Genomic DNA, 17,847 nt, shown 5'->3' with positions numbered 1-17,847 from the left:
AGACAATAAGGGTGCAACTAGAATTAAACTCTGGCAGTGGGATTCTGGAGTCCACCTCCTTGTGCCTGTCACTGCTCAGTGTTGCCTGCAGACTACCTGCATCAGGCATCCCCTGGAAGCTTGCTAGAAAATGCAGATTCTCAGGTCCCACCCAGACCTACTGAATTGGCATCTGCATTTCGACAAGCTTCCCGGGCATCTTACAGTCACAAGACATTTTGAGAAGCACTGAGCACACCATATCTCCTAATGGGATATTAGCTACCATTATTAAATGTTTACAATATAGATGCAATGTGCTAAGCATTATGCCTACATGATTGCATTTAATCCCTTAATCCTATAAGGAAAATCCTACAAAATCAATGGATAGATCAATGTCAGTATCCTTGTTGTGATATTATACTATAGTTTTACGAGATGTTACCGCTGGAGAAAAGGATACACAAAAGCTCTCTGTATTATTTCTTACAATTGCTTATGAATCTATAGTTATTTCAAAATAAAATATTTAATTTAAAAATCCTATGATGGAGGTTTTATTTTTCCTAATTTTGTTGTTAAGGAAACAGTTTTAAAGAGGCTAAGTAAGAAGCTCACTTGGTAATTCAGCTTAAGTATTATTGAGGCCCTACTATGTGCAAGGTACTGTCTTCTGCACTGGAAATACAGCAGTGAGCCAACACGTTTAAAGAGGCTAAGTAAGAAGCTCACTTGGTAATTCAGCTTAAGTATTATTGAGGCCCTACATGTGCAAGGTACTGTCTTCTGCACTGGAAATACAGCAGTGAACCAACACAGCCGTCACTGGGCTGTCGTCCCAGTGTGGGCTGTTAGGATTCAAACCTGGTCTGGCTGCCGGGTCCTCTACTGCTCAGATTTCAGAGGTGTGGTCACAGGATGGGAAGGTGGTAAATAACAGAGCTACCTACGGTTAAAACATTTGCAAAATTTCTAGACAGTTGTACATGAAATTGTCTAACAGTATGCACTCAGCGAGCACTCTGTGAAAATCAATTCCCTTCCTTCCTTTCTCGCAACCGTCTCAGAGCCCAGGAGGAACCTCACCTCCATCATGACCTAACATTGATTCTTCCCTTCATCCAACTGGATGCAGTCCAATGATGGAGCCATTTTGAGTGGCAGTAACCTGAGCTTCAAGTTGTGCTTTAGAGCGATGCTCCAAGGTTCAGGGATGTACCATTCAAAACCTGTCAGGGAGTCAGTGACGAACACTTTTCTGAATGTCAGTTCTTTTCATACCATAGTTTTGAATGAGTCTCCTTAAGCTAGACCAGATTCATGGCCAGAATCATTGCTCAGACCTCAGATGTGTGAGTGCCATTTAACATTGATCCAAAGATTGGATTTGTCCTCACGCAAGGAGTTTTCCTTCAAATACTATAAGAACAATTCAGCTTAGCAATATATTCTTGCTAACTTCCCTAGAGACAAACTTCACCAGGCTGGGGAGGAGATAATAAGATCCATTTTCCACTGAAAAAAATGTTGCAGATGCTAGATTCAAGGCCAGTTGGAGTTTGGCCAGTTAACTTGCTGCCTCTCAGACAGAGAATGGTTTGAACTGGGGAACTTACCAAAAACAAGCATGCATTTTTCTTCTGAGTGTGAAATACAGCAACACCTCAGAGAGACATTCTTCAAACTGGGATTGCCCTGTCTCTCTTGACTCCAATTCTTTCTTTTGCATTCAGCTCTTACAAACATGTGCTACATACAGGCCATGAGAAAGTAAACAGGAGGGATGAAGGGAGGGAAGGAAGGAAGGAAGGAGATCAGCATTACTGGGTGCTGACTACATGCATGTGTTGCACTTTCTTATTTAATGCAGTGTGATCCCGTGAGGAAGAAATCATTGTCTCCATTCTACAGATGAGGAAACGTGGGCTCAGAGGGTAGAAAATACTTGCCTTAGTAGTGCAACTATTTGAGTAGTGCAAGATCAGGATGCAAACTAGCTGGCCAACTCCTCGTTCAACTCTCTTTCAACACCACCACTGAGTTGTTGAAAAGCCCCTTTCGAGAATCTCTAAATGAATAATTGAATCTAGTCTCCTAGAACAATATGTCCATTGTGAAGGGAAATGTCTCCGCTTGGTTTCTCATCCCCTCTACAATACCATGTGGAGCAATTTGCTGGGGTTCTAACATCATCACCATGTTGCAAAAGGCAAGAGAAGCCTTAGCTAGACACAGGAAAGTTGCTAAGACTTTGGTGTCACACAGACCTAAGTTCAGACTTTGGTTCTATCATTTGCTAGCTACATGACATTGGATGTATTCTTTAACTTTCCCAAGCTTCCATTTCCTCACCTACATGATGGGGATGGTTTCTACTTAGACGTGTTTATGCATACGAACAGTCACATAATCAATAAAGGTGGGACCCAGGTCAAAATTGAAGGTGCCCCTAGTGCATATAGTGCTGGATCACCCAATAAGCAGACTGTTTGTGTTTAGGGCACCATAGTGTAATGAACCATTTTTGGAAGAATTATACATACATACATACATACATACATATATATATAACCAGATTAGTCATCTTGGGCAAAACCAGTTCTTCAGACTACTTTACAGTTTAATATTCCTCTAAATTACATATATGAGGAGGCACCATAATCTTTCTAGGGCTTATAGGCTTTAAAAACTCAAATTCTGCCCTTCTGCTTTAGAGCAAAAAAAAAAAAAGTTCCCTTCTCCTTAGGGCAGCAGGAGAAGTGGGTTTGGGTCCAAAATAGATGAGGTTTCAGTGGAGACATGGGGATGGAGGGTGAGGGTATTTTTTCTACCGGAGTGGGAGAGAGCTTTCCAAAGAACAGTAGGCTGGTGTCCCAGGACATAGGTAATGTCATCTCTATGCCTTTGGAGGCTCCTACAAAAGCCACAGTGCTGCCCAGTTCAGCTTCCACCTGTGTCTCTCCTGCCTACTCCTCCTCTCCTCCAGGACCTGTTGTGGATCTTCACGGTACCCTTGACATAATTAAGGCAATTCTTCCTTCCTTCCTCCCTCTCTTGTTTTCTCCCTCCCTCCCTCCCTGCCTTTCTTCCTTCTGTCTAGAGCAGCATCTATTTGCTGTTTACTGTTCTAGATATTGAAGATACAACTGTCAGTAAGACGGACAAGGTCCGGCTGTCACAGAGCTTAGGCTTTTATGGGGAGGTGTTGGGGTGAGGTGGAGAGATAGACCATTAGCTAGGAAACATAATTTAAGTCATGTAAGTTAACTTAAAAGAGATCATTTACAATCATGGTAAGAGCAACGAAGAAAATAACACAGAGCAGTGAAATAAAGACTGACTGGCTTTGGCAGCAGCATGGCATCATACTGACAGCATGATCAGGGAGGGCCTCTCTGAGAAGGTGACATTTGAGCCGAGACCTCAGTGATGACAAGGAGCCAGCCATGCTGCAATCTGGGGGAAAAGATTTCCAGGCAGAAGGAACTGCAAGTGCAAAGGCTTCAGGACAGGAACACAGTTGCAGTGTTTGAAGAAATGCATGAAGGCCAGGGTGGCTGGACTATAGAAAGTGCTGGGGAGAGAGGTGCGAGATAAAGTTGGAAAGTGACCAGGCTATGGTAAGGAATTCAGACTTTATTCCACATGCCAGCGGAAGCCACTGGAAGACTTTAGGGAATGGGGCTAGTGACATGCTCTGAATTCCTAAAAGCCCTTTCAGATGGCTGTGTGGAAACTAGACTGGGGTGGAGGCCAGCTAGAAGCAAGGAAATAAGTTAGGATACTTTTACTATCTTTTGCAAGAGAAAGGACTGTGGTTTAAAATAAGATGAGAGATCAATGAAGAAACCTATTTCAGATATATTTTGGAAGTAGATGTACTAGTTAAGGTAATGCCAGCTACTGTAACAGGTGAACCCCTAAATATTGATGAATTTTCACATGAAGTCCAAATAGGTGTTCTGGAAAGGCAAATGGCTCTCCTCCAAGTGGTGACTTGGGGACCCAGGATCCTTCCTTCTTGATGCTCTGCCAGCCCCTGAGGCCCAGAGTCCCTTGAGAGATCCTCTTCAACCAGCAAGCAGATGGAGAAAGAGCGTGGAGAACACACAGTGCTTCTTTACTGCTTGGGCCCAGGCATGGCACACGTCCCTTCTATTTGTATTCCATTAATGACAACTAGCTACGTGGCCTCACCTGAATGGTGGTGGGTAAGAAATGCAGTCCCTGTATGGGCAGCTACTTCTGTCAACAGCTCTACACTAGGGAAAGAGAACACAGATCCTTGGTGGCCAGCTGGCTGTCTCTGTCATGGCAGTCAAGCTTTCTGGTGGATTGCTCATGGCGGCTGAAGGAATGCGAGGCACCCGAGATGAGGGCTTGGCTCTTGGCCTGAGCAAAGATGGAAGGTGGTCATTAACCCAAATGGGAAGGTGGGGGAGGAGCAGATTTATACTGAGGGTGGGAAGAACGACGAGTTCAATTATTGCACATATTTAGCATGAGCTGCCAGTGTGACAGCCACAAGGAGGTGTTGGAAAGGCAGTTGGATGTCTGAGACAGGAGTACAGAGAAGGGGTCCAGACCGAAGATTTCAGTGTTGCATCTCCCCCTTTACCTAGCGGTCTCTGGTCCTCGCACCTCCTCTTACAGTGCTCTGGCCTCTGATCGCCCTTGACCCTCAATGCATTCACTGCATTGGTGTAACTTCCCTCCTCTACAAGAGATAATGTTTGTAATTCTATTACTCATTAAATGATAGCCATTCCTATTACATGCATTCACTCATTCAATTCACAGTTTATTGAGTGCCTACCATGTGCTGGGCACTGGTGATTAGCTAGGAAGAAGACATAGTCTCTGTCTCATGAAGGTGCATTCTAGTAGGAGAAGACAGATCATAAACAAAGAGGTAAATATACAATGTATCAGGTGCCCTGGAGAACAATAGAGCAGGATGAATGAGAAAGTACCAGGGAAGTAGGGGGTAGAGTCACTAGAAGCAAGAAGACTTCTATAATAAGGCCACATTTGAGCAGAAACCTTAAAGAAGCCAAAGGGGCAAATCCCATGTATGTAATGGGGGAAGAATGTGATGTGCCAAGCAAGGGCACAGCACGTGCAAAGGCCCAGAGGTAGGAGAGTAACTGGCATGTTCCAAGACCAGACAGGAGGCTAGCCTGCCTGCAGTGGAGTGAGAATGGGGGAAGAGTGGTAGGGGATGAAGTCAGAGAGGTGGAGCATGGGTAGATCGTGCAGTAGCCAAAGCAGGGGGTTTTCCCCCACACCTTCATGTAACCAGAGAAAGAGAGAGAAAAACAAACTTATTTCCGGGTGCAGAAATATTTGCAAAGAAAGCAATGCACAATCAGGAACCTCCTGTGCCATTCCCAAAATGAAACACCTTCAAAGCAGATTTGAGACCAAAATAAGAAAGGGCAACTGTTTCATAATGCGGAGCGTGCAGAAAGCACAATTCTCCCTGGTGCAGCAGGTTTTCTTCACAGTTAATTGCGGCCACATGTGAAGCACCCCAGGGAAGCGTTTCTAGCAAGTGCTGTCTATCAGAGACCTGGACCAAGGCTTCCCATCCCTTATGCTCGGAGCAAAACTGGTTGTGTGACAGCCCAGGAAGCTGAGAGCATAACAATGCTGCCATGATAAATACTGTGTTTTCTGAATTTCAAGTCCAAAATCTGAGGCATGGACATTTTTTTGCCTGTTTTTCATAAATATCAGAAGCAGCTAGTTTAAATGGGAAAAAAAGTATTTTTCTAAGGAAGACATGATTTCTCAGGCCTCTTAACTTACCCTGGGTGGTTCCCTCCTGATCTACCCAGCGTAGTGAGGGTCATGAAACAAAAATACCAGTGGTGGGGTCTGGGCCTTTCATTGCTGCTCTGGGTCACAGTGGGGCCTCTGGGATATGCTCCAGCCATAACCCCAAACATGTGGGCAGGACTTTATAGTCATTGCTCATGAGGTTGTCTTATTTGATGCTGACATACCTGGAATTGGTACCATGTTCTGTTTTATAGGAGCACGTATACAATGGACATTTTCTGGGTTTTCGCCCCCTACCATCTAGCCACCTTTCCTATTGGGGGAAATTCTCCATTGACTGGGTCTACAGAAGTCACAGGGAGCCAGATAGTCCCTCTCTGGGGCTAGGAGGTAGACTCGGCCAACTGGATGTTCCTGCCCAGGGTCAAACTCTTGAGGGAGTGATTTGAAGGCGTGGCGGTGGGAACATCAAGAGTCCTGGAACAGCAGTGCCTGGGCTGCAGTGGTGAATCCAGTGCTGCAAGAGTCGGGATTTCGTCTACACCAGCCGGCTCCTGGGGCAGTACTGGCCACCTTTTCTAGCTCCTAATTACTTTCTGAGTCTGGTTCTCCAGCCCCCCCATCTGTTATTCAGCCACCCAATACCCACCCAGTGAACTCCATTTCTGCTTCTATTAACCAAAGACTGTTTCTGTTGTCTATAATGCAGAACCCTCGGTACTATATGGGCATTAGGTGGCTTAAACTTATGTAATTGGCAGACCCCATTAAAGAACAAAAATTCCCCTGGACTTCCAGAGTTAACTTACACGTAATTCAAGTATGTAAACCGTAAAACTAAATATAACCTCCTTAGAGGCTTGTAGCTTTTAAGCAACTATAAAACACAAACACATTTGCAAACTACATATAAGCAATACCAGGAAATCAGCAATGTTGAAATTAACAACATTAACTTGATATGACAGATGATGCTGTTTTGTGAAACTAAAGAGCTTTTGGTAATGTGACTATGGAACTGACTGACCCGTGGGCTCCTGTGGTTTTATTTTTTATTACCATGGGCCACTTGACAACTTAACTCTCCCACCTCTTTTCTTCATTCAAACTACTGTGGTCACTTCATTTATACACTTGGTCTTCAGGTCATTTGCTCTTTACTTGTGGGCACATCACTCACAGATGAAGACTGCTGCTCTTCTGTCATTCATCTGGGACAATCAAAATTGTTCTACTTGGTCCCAATGCCATTGTAAACACAAATCCAAATGCAGGGCCCGAAATCAGCTAGAAATCATGTCCAGATGACCCAATATTTGCTTATATCAAGTTTTAAAGGTAAACATTAAAAAAACTAAATTTAAAAAACTCATACAAAATTCATAAATTTCTAAAAGTGTGTTTGTAAACCCCAGTTTCAGAAATCATGACAAAGTAGTTAGGAGCATAAGCTTTGGAGTTAAAAAGAAGTCCTGGTTTTGAATCCCAACCTTATCCCTTCCCTTACGAGTCTTAGCATCTTGAGCAAGTTCATTAATCTCTCTGAGTCTTCATTTTCTTACCTGTAAAAAGAACAATAATACCTATCTTTTAGGAAACTTGTATTAAACAAGACAATGCATGGAACTGTTCCATAGATGGTACTAATTATTGTTGCTGATCCTAACCAACGTTCAGATTGGTTAACATATTTGCCCCAGTTCATACATCCAGGTGGTCACAGAGACAGAGATGGAACTGCTTTTAATACCACACATGCTGAGCAGTGTGGTGTCCTGAGGGGCACCTGCCTACCTCTCAGGGCTGTACTCAGAGGGGGCTGCTATATCTGAGGGATTTACACTGTCTTGTAAATCACCCCATTCTCAGGTTAAGTCCATGGATGGTCTTCCTAGAAAATTAATCACATTATTCCCCTACCTGAAAACTTCTGTCCCTCCCCTATTCCTTATACCTGTGGTCCTCAAAATGGGCTTCCCTGATCAGCAGGGGACTTGTCGGAAAGGCAAATGCAGATTCTCAGGCCCCATCCCTCATATACTCGATTGGTGGTGGAGCCCGGCAGTCCATGTTTTAACCACCCCCTCAGACAATGCTGAAGCATGGGGCAGCTTGAGAGCTACTACTTTCTAGGAACAAGTCCAGGTGAGCACAGCATTCAATGCTCTTCCTGTTCTGGTCTCAGCCTACCTTTCTGGCCTGTTCTCTCTGTGCTCCTGAAAACACCTTACTCTCCAAAGACGGACTTTACTCTCCTGTCTTCAACATGACAAGTCCCTTTAGGCATCTGTGTTTGGGTACATGCAGCACAGTTGCCCCTACTGGGCATTTCTTCAAAAGGTCTTTTCCACTGTTAAGCCTTCCCTGACTACTTCAAGGCTCAATTTATAGCTCTGCAGCCTTTTAGCCATACTTCTATTACTATGGCACTTACCAGGCTGTATTGTCACTAACTAGTTACGTGCTTGCCTCCTCACCTAGATTACAAGGCCCTCTGTTTGTGGCTGCTGGTTGTCAACCTATATCTATCCTCCTCATGCTCAAACAAGAGATTTCTGATTTCCCAGCCCTCTTGCAGGCAGACGTGATCATGTGACTAAGTTCTGGCCAATGAGATGCGAGCAGAAGCTGATGGCTCCAGCTTGGGGGGCAGGTGGACGGAGCTTGCTGATTCAGCTGCCAGGTGCTCTGTGCTCTTCCCGCCTTCCTCCTGCTAGTGAGCTGAGTGGCAGGCCCACCTTGCAACCATGTGGTGAGCTTAAGGATGGAAGAAATGCTAAGGATGGTAAAGCAAAAAGACAGCAGGAGGGTGGGACATTGGTGACAATGTGAGGCCACTGCATCAACTCTGGACCTTTGTCCTCAGGCTTCAGGTTACATGAGAGTCAAATAACTCCCTTTCTTACTAGAGCCATTGTTTTAACAAGAGACTAAAGCAGTCTCTGAAAGGCAGGACTGTGTCTTATTCACTGCTGAATCTATAGTGCCTGGCACAGAGCCTGACCTGTAGCAGATGCTTAATAAATGTTTGTGGAAGGAATGAAAAGAATGAATCCTTCCTTATTATTTCTTCTGCAGGAAGAATCAGAGCTCATATATTGGGCCTAAAATTGCTTTGCTGGAAAATCTGGAAGCCACATAAGGCTAATTAAAAAAAAAAAAAAGATAGATCTTTTACATTTTATTTTAAATTAAAATGTCACAGTTGTAATTTAGACCAGGATAATATTATCCTACCATTGAATGTAATAAACAACACAGAGAGGTCTCATGTACCTTTGCCCCATCTCCCCCAATGGTAGTATCTTGTGAAACTGTAGTGCAACATCACAACCAGATGGTGGACATTGACACAATCCACCCATCTTACTCAGTTTCCCCAGTTTTACTCGTACTCATTTATGTGTATCTACGTGCATGTGCGTGTCTGTAACAAAATACCTTAGGTTAGGTCATTTATAAAGAACAGAACTGTATTTCTCACAGTTCTGGAGCTGGGAAGTCCAGGACCAAGGCGCTGGCGCTGGTGTCTGGTGAGGCTGCTCTCTCCTTCCAAGACGGAGCCTTGTTGCTTTTCCTCATGGCAGAAGGTAGAAAAGCAAGAGAGCCTAACTCACTCCCTCAAGCCCTTTTATAAAGGCACCTAATCCCATTCATGAAGTCAGGGCCCTCATGATTAAATCATGTCCTAAAGCCCCACCTCTTAATATTACTCCCCTCAGGGATTAAGTTCCAACATATAAGTTTTGGGAGGAACACACACATTCAGGCCACAGCCTTGCGTGTGTGTGTACTCAGTGCTACCAGTTTCACACGTGTGTAGGTCCACATAGCCACCCCCACCGTCAAGACACAGAACATTCCCATCACCACAAGGATGCTTTGTGTCTGTCACTCTTTCGTAACCACTCCCCCTCTCCTCCTGCTGTGCCCTGTCCCACTCCCTGACCCCTGGCAACCACCAATATGTTCTCTATTTCTAAACTTTCTCCATTTCAAATTGTTATATAAATGGAATCATACAGGGCTGGTTGGTTAGCTCATTTGGTTAGAGCATGGTGCCGATAACACCAGGTTCCAGGGTTCAATGCTTGTACAAGCCAGTCGCCAAAAATAAAGAATGAATGAATGAAGAAAGGAAGGAATGGGATCATACAGTTTGTAAGCTTTGGGGATTGGCTTCTTTCACTTGGCATAATTCCTTGAAGATTCATCCAAATTCTTGTGTGGATCAATAGTCCATCCCTTTTGTTGCTGAGTAATACTCTGGTAGAACAGATCACAGTTCACCTGTCAACAGATATCTGAACCATTTCCAGTTTGGGGCTACTGCAAAGAAAGCTGCTATGAATACTTGTGTACAACTTCTTGTGTGAAGGTGACCACTGCTTTTGAACACCTTCCTATGATTGGAGAGCTCCCTCCTTTAAAAGTCCTACCTACTGAAGATAGAAGGCAAAAAAACTCACTTTCCCAACTTACCTCGCCTCTGGGAGCTTAGTCTCTGGCAGTCAGACGCAGCCATGCAAGATTTCATTCAGAAGAGAGCAATGTGAAGAAGCAGGTACTCCAGAGAACCCATTTGAAGACAAGGACAACCGCAGAGGGGAGAAGTGATACTGAAGGCTTGGGTATGGGCGTCACTGAAGCTAATGAGCTTCAGTATCTGTACCAGCAGGGTGGTGGTAGAGGGGTCTTTGCAAAAAGTCCTGCGGGGTGGTTTGGGCATTGTTTCTGGTCTGGTGGCCTCCAAGCCCCCTTCTCTGGCCCTCTTGAAGACATGAACTACCTAATATTATTTTACAAATATATTTTCTGCTTAAATAAGCTCGAATGAATTCTGTTGTTCATAACTAAGAACTCTAACCAATCCCCTTTGCTAGCCTTATTTCTAGCCACTCCTTATACTCAGTGCTGCAACTACACTAAACCACTTTCAGTTTCCCAAATGTACCCCACTAGCATCAGGTGCTCCCCCTATTACGGCACTTGCCACATTGTGTTATCATTGCCTCTTTACTTACCTGTCTCATGGAGCTTTAAGTCTGGTATTCCCAGCATAGACCACCTTTCACCACCCTTAGTGTAAGCCCAATCAATATTCAGATGAACTGATTGCTTGTCTTCATTTTTGTTAAGACAAAAACAATGCCTGTCACTAGTGCCATCATGGTCATTTTACCACTCTGAACTAAAGTTTTCTCATCTATAAAATGGAATAACACTACCAAGAAAAGCACATTTTTAATGTTAGTGTCATCCACAACAAAGAAAACAAACTGTATTTAAAAATGGGAAAAGAACTTGAATAGACATTTCTGCAAAGATATACAAATGGCCCATAAGCACATGAAAAGGTGCTCAACATTTAGGGAAATGCAAATCAAAACCCCAATTTGATACCATGTCACATCCATTAGGATGGCTACTTTTAGAAAACCAGAAAACAAGTGTTGGTGAGGATGTGGAGAAATTGGACTCCTGTGCGTTGCTGGTGGGATATAGAATGGTGCAGCCACCATGGAAACAGTATGGCAGTCACTCAAAAAATTAAAAATAGAATTATCATATGATCCAGCAATTTCACTCCCAGGTATATATATACCCAAAAGAATTGAAAGGAGGGACTCAAAGAGATGTTTGTGTACCCATGCTCATGGTAGCATTGTCCACAACAGCCGAAAGGTGGAAGCAACACAAGTGTCCATTGACAGATGAGCGGATAAACAAAATGGTATATACACGTAACGGACTATTGTTCAGTCTTAAAAGGAAAGGACATTCTGACACATGCTATAACATGTATGAACCTTGAGGACATTAAGTGAAATAAGCCATTCATAAAAAGACAAATACTGTATGAGTCCACTTATATGAGATACCTAGAGCAGTCAAACTCGTAGAGACAGAAAGTAGAGCGGTGGTCGCCAGGGGCAGGGGGAAAGCAAATGGGGAGTTGTTGCTTAACGGGTACAGAGTTTTGGATCTGAAAGATGAAGAGAGTTCTGTGGATGAGTGGTGGTTATGGTAACACAACAATGTGAATGTACTCAATGCCACTGAACTGTACTCTTAAACATGGTCAAGATGGTTGATTTAAAGTTATGTGTATTTTATCACGATTAAAAAAAAAAAAGTTAGTGGCCAACCACAACGAGTTGTTACCACTGCACTGGCTAAAAGTAAAAAAGCCTGACAATACTAAGTGATGGCAGTCACTCAAAAAATTAAAAATAGAATTATCATATGATCCAGCAATTTCACTCCCAGGTATATACCCAAAAGAATTGAAAGGAGGGACTCAAAGAGATGTTTGTGTACCCATGCTCATGGCAGCATTGTCCACAACAGCCGAAAGGTGGAAGCAAGACAAGTGTCCATTGACAGGTGAGCGGATAAACAAAATTGTATATACACGTAACGGACTATTGTTCAGTCTTAAAAGGAAAGGACATTCTGACACATGCTATAACATGTATGAACCTTGAGGACATTAAGTGAAATAAGCCATTCATAAAAAGACAAATACTGTATGAGTCCACTTATATGAGATACCTAGAGCAGTCAAACTCGTAGAGACAGAAAGTAGAGCGGTGGTCGCCAGGGGCAGGGGGAAAGCAAATGGGGAGTTGTTGCTTAACGGGTACAGAGTTTCGGATCTGAAAGATGAAGAGAGTTCTGTGGATGAGTGGTGGTTATGGTAACACAACCATGTGAATGTACTCAATGCCACTGAACTGTACTCTTAAACATGGTCAAGATGGTTGATTTAAAGTTATGTGTATTTTATCACGATTAAAAAAAAAAAGTTAGTGGCAAACCACAACGAGTTGTTACCACTGCACTGGCTAAAAGTAAAAAAGCCTGACAATACTAAGTGTTGACAAAGATGTGAACTTTCATACACTGTTTGGCACTTTTTATAAACATTTAAAAATTTAAAAATACACTTACCATCTGACCCCACAATTCTACAGCAAGGTATTTACTGGAAAGAAATGAAATGTTATGAAAAGACTTGTACACAAATGTAAGAGCAGCTCTATCTATAATAGCCAAAAGCTGAAAACAAGTCAAATGTCCACCAACAGGTAATCAGATTAACAAACTGCAGAATATTCCTACAATGGAATTGGGATTGACTGCAAAGAGGCATGAGGGAGATTTCTGGAGTGGTGGAGATAATTTGTGTCTTGATTGGTGATTATGTAGGTATATACATTTGTTGAAAGTCCCTGAACTGCATTCTTGAAATATATCAAATTATACTGCAATAAAGTTGAAAAAATGTTAGTGGGACTCAGATGAGAAGGGTCTACTCGGTATTCACATATCAGATACTGGGATCCCACTCTTCAGCCTCAAAATAATTAGAATGTCTCATATTAATGCTACTAATGTTTTTGTACTCTTACATGCAGCCATAGAGTGATAAAGAAAAGAAACAGAAACTGGCCTTTCTGAGAGCTGCCTCTTCTGTGGGAGCTTCCAGCGGGGTCATTGCATAATGTGGTACAGAACACGGGATTTGAATCTGTGGCAGTCATTTTTTTCCACAATATGAGAGCCTAGAAAAGAAACAGAAACTGGCCTTTCTGAGAGCTGCCTCTTCTGTGGGAGCTTCCAGCGGGGTCATTGCATAACGTGGTACAGAACACGGGATTTGAATCTGTGGCAGTCATTTTTTTCCACAATATGAGAGCCTAGAGGTCCTGGGGGGTCCTGCTTGGCACTTTCACATATGTGTTATCATTTAACCCTCAATACCCTGGGAAGTAGATTTTATTGCACTCATGTTTACAGTTGATCAAAGAAGCTCAGATCTGTTAACTCACCTGTCACATGGACAGGACGTACTAGGACTATGACTTGAACCTGAATATGTCTCCAAAGTCCATAGTGTGTTGACTTCAAAGCTGGAAACTGCAATCCTATATTTGTAACCCTTGGGTCCTGGCCACCAAAGCCTGTTTCCTCTGATTTATCATGATTAGGGTCCCCAGAAGAGCCCCTGAATTCTGTGCAACTCCCACCTACAAGCTTAAGACACGGGGAGGTCAGTCAGACCATTGTTACTAGAGCTGGTCAGGATCTACTGATGGATTTTTTTTTTTTTTTTTTGCTCTTTCAGCCATTGTTTTTATTTATAGTTGTGTTCAACACAAATCAGTTCCAAAACATAAGAAGTTACCATGAATCAAAATATAAACACACAAACCCAGTGTGGAATCCAAAACAGATGTAGAGCATTCAGACAGGAAGCAGAAGCAGGGCTCACTCACACCCACGGTAGCTTGGGATCTGCTGGAGCTGTTTGTTCCCATGTTGGCTTCTCAAGACGGCAAGAACTGCTTTGGTTAGCAAGACCACCACAGCCATTTGGATAATGGAACATCTCGGCTCCCGTGTGTGCCCATGTGAGTCAAAGACTTCATGGAGTGTCTATTTCTAAAAAGGTTTCTCTGTACTGGGACAGTTATAAAAGACTTATTTTTCCAGAATCAAGCCTACCTTAGACTTGGGACTAACCCTCTAAAGGAGCCCTGAGGTTCCAACCCTCCAGAATATTGACTGCTGATGAGAGATCGTGAGATGTCTCACATCATTCTGGTGACTGAAGTACTGGGGCTTAGATTCACATCACAGTTCAATAAAATCGGTTTAAGAGTCGGGGCATCAACAAACTGAAGCCCATTTCACCCTCAACTCACCACATGCACAGGTTGGTCAGGACTCTTTTTCATCCATAGAAACTTACTGATTTGTGCAACTGATGTGTTCAGAGGGGACTGGTTCCACCACGGACCCCACCCATCATGAGGCCCTGGTGATTCTGCCTCAGCTCTCCCTTCCGTGGGGTCTCGTTTATCGACCAGCTCCAGGCTCGGCTTGTTTGGTAGCAAAATGGCTACTACAGATCCAGGTTGCACACTCTGTTACCACATCTGGGGGAAGAGAAAGAATCTTTCCAGGAGTTTACAGGAGAGACTCTTACTTAAGAGCCTGAGCAAGCATCTTCTGGGACATTCTTGGTTCTGATGTGGTCACATGTCCAGCACTGGGCCAAGTGCTGTGGGAGGCAAGGCCACAACTGTGACCATCAGATGAGGCCCTGGTGGGGTTGGTCGCACCAAACCTCATGGTTGTCAGTGGCAGAGAATTAATCCCCTAAAGGACGATTAGGCAAGAGAAGATGGGGCAGACCCTGGAAGGCACTGGCACATCTCCAGAGCAGCACCCTCCATGCTTTGAACTGACCAGCTTAACCCTAAACCACGTGAGGTCAGGACATTGTTCAGTGCTTAGGTTGCTGAAACACCCCGCCGCATTTGCCACTGTGGATCCTTCTTGAAATTCTCTGCTCTAATGATTCTCAACCCCGGCTGTCATCTGAGTACATCAAAGTGGAGGACTTTACACTTACCAAAGCCCAGGGGATTCAGATTTGATGATGTGAGATCTGGGCAGGGTGCAGGTGTCTGCATGCTTACGGAGCTTCATGGTGACTTTGATGCAAGCAGCCCCGACTGGGGACCACTGCCCTCAGCTTCTGTGACATCACCCTCTCCTCTCCATTCGTTCATCCTGCAGAAATATACTGAGTGGTACTGGGTGCCAGACACTCAGGTAGGTGCTGAGCATACACAGACATGAACATGGCGGACAAGGTCATTGTCCTTACGAAGTTTACATTTCAGTGGGGCATGTGGAGACAGACAAATGGATGTTCAAAAGGTTTCGAGAGTGCTATGAATTCCAAAGGAAATAAATCAGGATGAAGGGACAGGAGGAGGGGACAGCCCCCTCAGATAGGGTGGGCAAGAACGGCTGGCTGGGAGGCGGCGAACTTCAGAAGCCACAGACCTACCCAAGGAGTACACGTGGTGCACCCAGAGAGAGGAAGATGTGCGGCTGATCTGAGGGAGGGGAGCCGAGATGGGGAGATAGTGCAGGTGGGCCCTGTGGGTGCGGTGAGGATCTGTCCTCATGCCGCGGGATGCCTTGCATTCTGCTTCCATGAGAGGCCCCACGTGGGTGTCAGAGGACACAGTCATGTGTCCGAAAGGAATTCAGACCAGGAAAACCACCTCCAAGTCCCCTGAGCACTCTGGAGACTGTCAGGTTGGGAGGCTCAGCTTCAACCTAAACAGAAGGACCACCTCACGTGCCCTTGTGACCAATGCACACTCAACGGCCAGCGCTGAGCCTGCTTAGTAATGTCCCCCTCCTCCAACTATCCAGGGGTCACAGTGCTGCAAAGGCCCCCCAACGCTCCGCTGTCCTCCCGCACACCTCTCACCGCTCCCGGACCCTCTCCCGCTCCTGCAGGGTCTGCTGGCTCCCCGGCTCCCACACCTGCCTTCCTGCAGTTCTTCCCCCCTGCCCCCCGCAAAACACCCCCTCCCCGCACTTTCTCCTGGCTCCTGTCTATTCATCCTTATGACTGGCATGAGGAGGTCAAGTGTCATACTCATGTGATGAGGAGACAAGCCATGCTTGACATGAGACAGCCCTCCTGTTTACTCACGGTGAGACCTTAGTGATTGTTTCGTCTGTCTTATTATCAGTAAAATGGAGTTCTTTGTGGGTCTTGTTGAGGCTCAAACGACTTATACAAAGTGCCTAGCACTTAGTAGGGGCTCAATAAATGTAAGCTCCCTTCTTTGCCCTTGAGGCACTCAGTAAGAGTCTGTTTTCAATTCTAGAGTTACTGAACAGCGACTGTCTGTTGGATGCTACCAACAGTACCTGATGAGACTGCCTTTTCCCTTCCTTCTTGACTTCCCTTTACTGGTTAATTTGAGTGCAATTCTCTTTTATCATGCACTAGAAGCGACGTACTTTCTACCCAGAGGAACAGAAGGCGCTGTCATTTATGAGGTGTCCACTCTGTGCCTGGCCTTCACTCGGTGTTTTCCAGTTAGTTGCTCGGTTAATATTCACGATGACTCTTTGAAGTCAGTAGTATTAACCACTACCTGATGTATAAGCGAATTGAGCTTCCAAAAAGTTAAATAACTTTCCTGAAGTCACACAGCCAATAATTAATAGAGCCAAGATAGAAATCTAGTCTTCCAAACTCCAAAGCCCATGTTCTCTCAAATAGACCCCATTTGTTCTCATGAAAAACATATATAATAAAAATAGTCATGAAAATAGTTAACACCTTGCAGTCACGTCTGGGCTGAGAACTGTCACAGCTAGGCATGTGTATTGATTTAATTAACGTTTGCAAACATCCCACAATGTCATTGCTGCTATTATCCCATTTGGCAGAAAACTGAGGCATAAGGAGGTTAAATAACTTGCGTAGGTCACTAAGCTGGATCTGAGTGTGTGCGGAGTGTGCCGTGGAACACTTCCGTCTTCATTCCATCTTCTTCTTTCAATGAGTGTAAGATCAGTGATCAAACACGCGCAAGTAAGTGGAAAAGTTCTACAGGCTGTGAAAGTGGAGAGGAGTCTTAGTTGTTATGCTGAAAGTCAAGTGAGGGACAATTCTGAGTGGGCTCTGGATTTGAAGAGCAGTGACCAAGGGCCCTGTTCTCCTGGAACTCTGCATGGTGGAGGCTGTCCCCCCAGAAGCACAGGCTAGATTCTGAGGGTCACGTGCGGGGTGAAGGAACCAAGAGACTGAAGTTTGTCACCTGTCCCTGGAGAGCTACAGAGTCATGAGCCTACGAAGATGATTAGCAGCCCAAGAGAACCCTGACAGCCTCTTCCAACCTCAAGCAGAGCTGGCAAACTTGCACAATCCCCCGGGAGTGTGTCACCATGATGTCACCTTATTTATTGTCCATGTGGGAATCAGGCCCCACTGGGGCTTGATTAACTGCCAGCCACAGACAGCAAAATCACAATGCTCCAGACCGTCAAGAGCTCCCCATCTGAAGGTCGCTCAGAAGTAAATCACAGGGTTGTTTAATCTTTGCTCGTTTATTGTCCATGTGGGAATCAGGCCCCACTGGGGCTTGATTAACTGCCAGCCACAGACAGCAAAATCACAATGCTCCAGACCATCAAGAGCTCCCCATCTGAAGGTCGCTCAGAAGTAAATCACAGGGTTGTTTAATCTTTGCT

The 17,847-nt window shown here is 44.5% G+C and overlaps 1 pseudogene; it reads left to right on the top strand.

Moving 5' to 3' along the window:
- The first annotated feature begins 12,089 nt into the window (after window positions 1-12,089).
- LOC103606835 overlaps window positions 12,090-17,847 on the top strand; it is a 22,312-nt pseudogene continuing 16,554 nt past the window's right edge.

This window comes from Galeopterus variegatus, unplaced genomic scaffold (assembly GCF_000696425.1).
Source record: "Galeopterus variegatus unplaced genomic scaffold, G_variegatus-3.0.2 Scaffold6868, whole genome shotgun sequence".
NCBI lineage: Eukaryota > Metazoa > Chordata > Mammalia > Dermoptera > Cynocephalidae > Galeopterus > Galeopterus variegatus.
The sequence above is the reverse complement of the archived record's forward strand: the minus strand, read 5'-3'. Positions and strand labels throughout refer to the sequence as shown.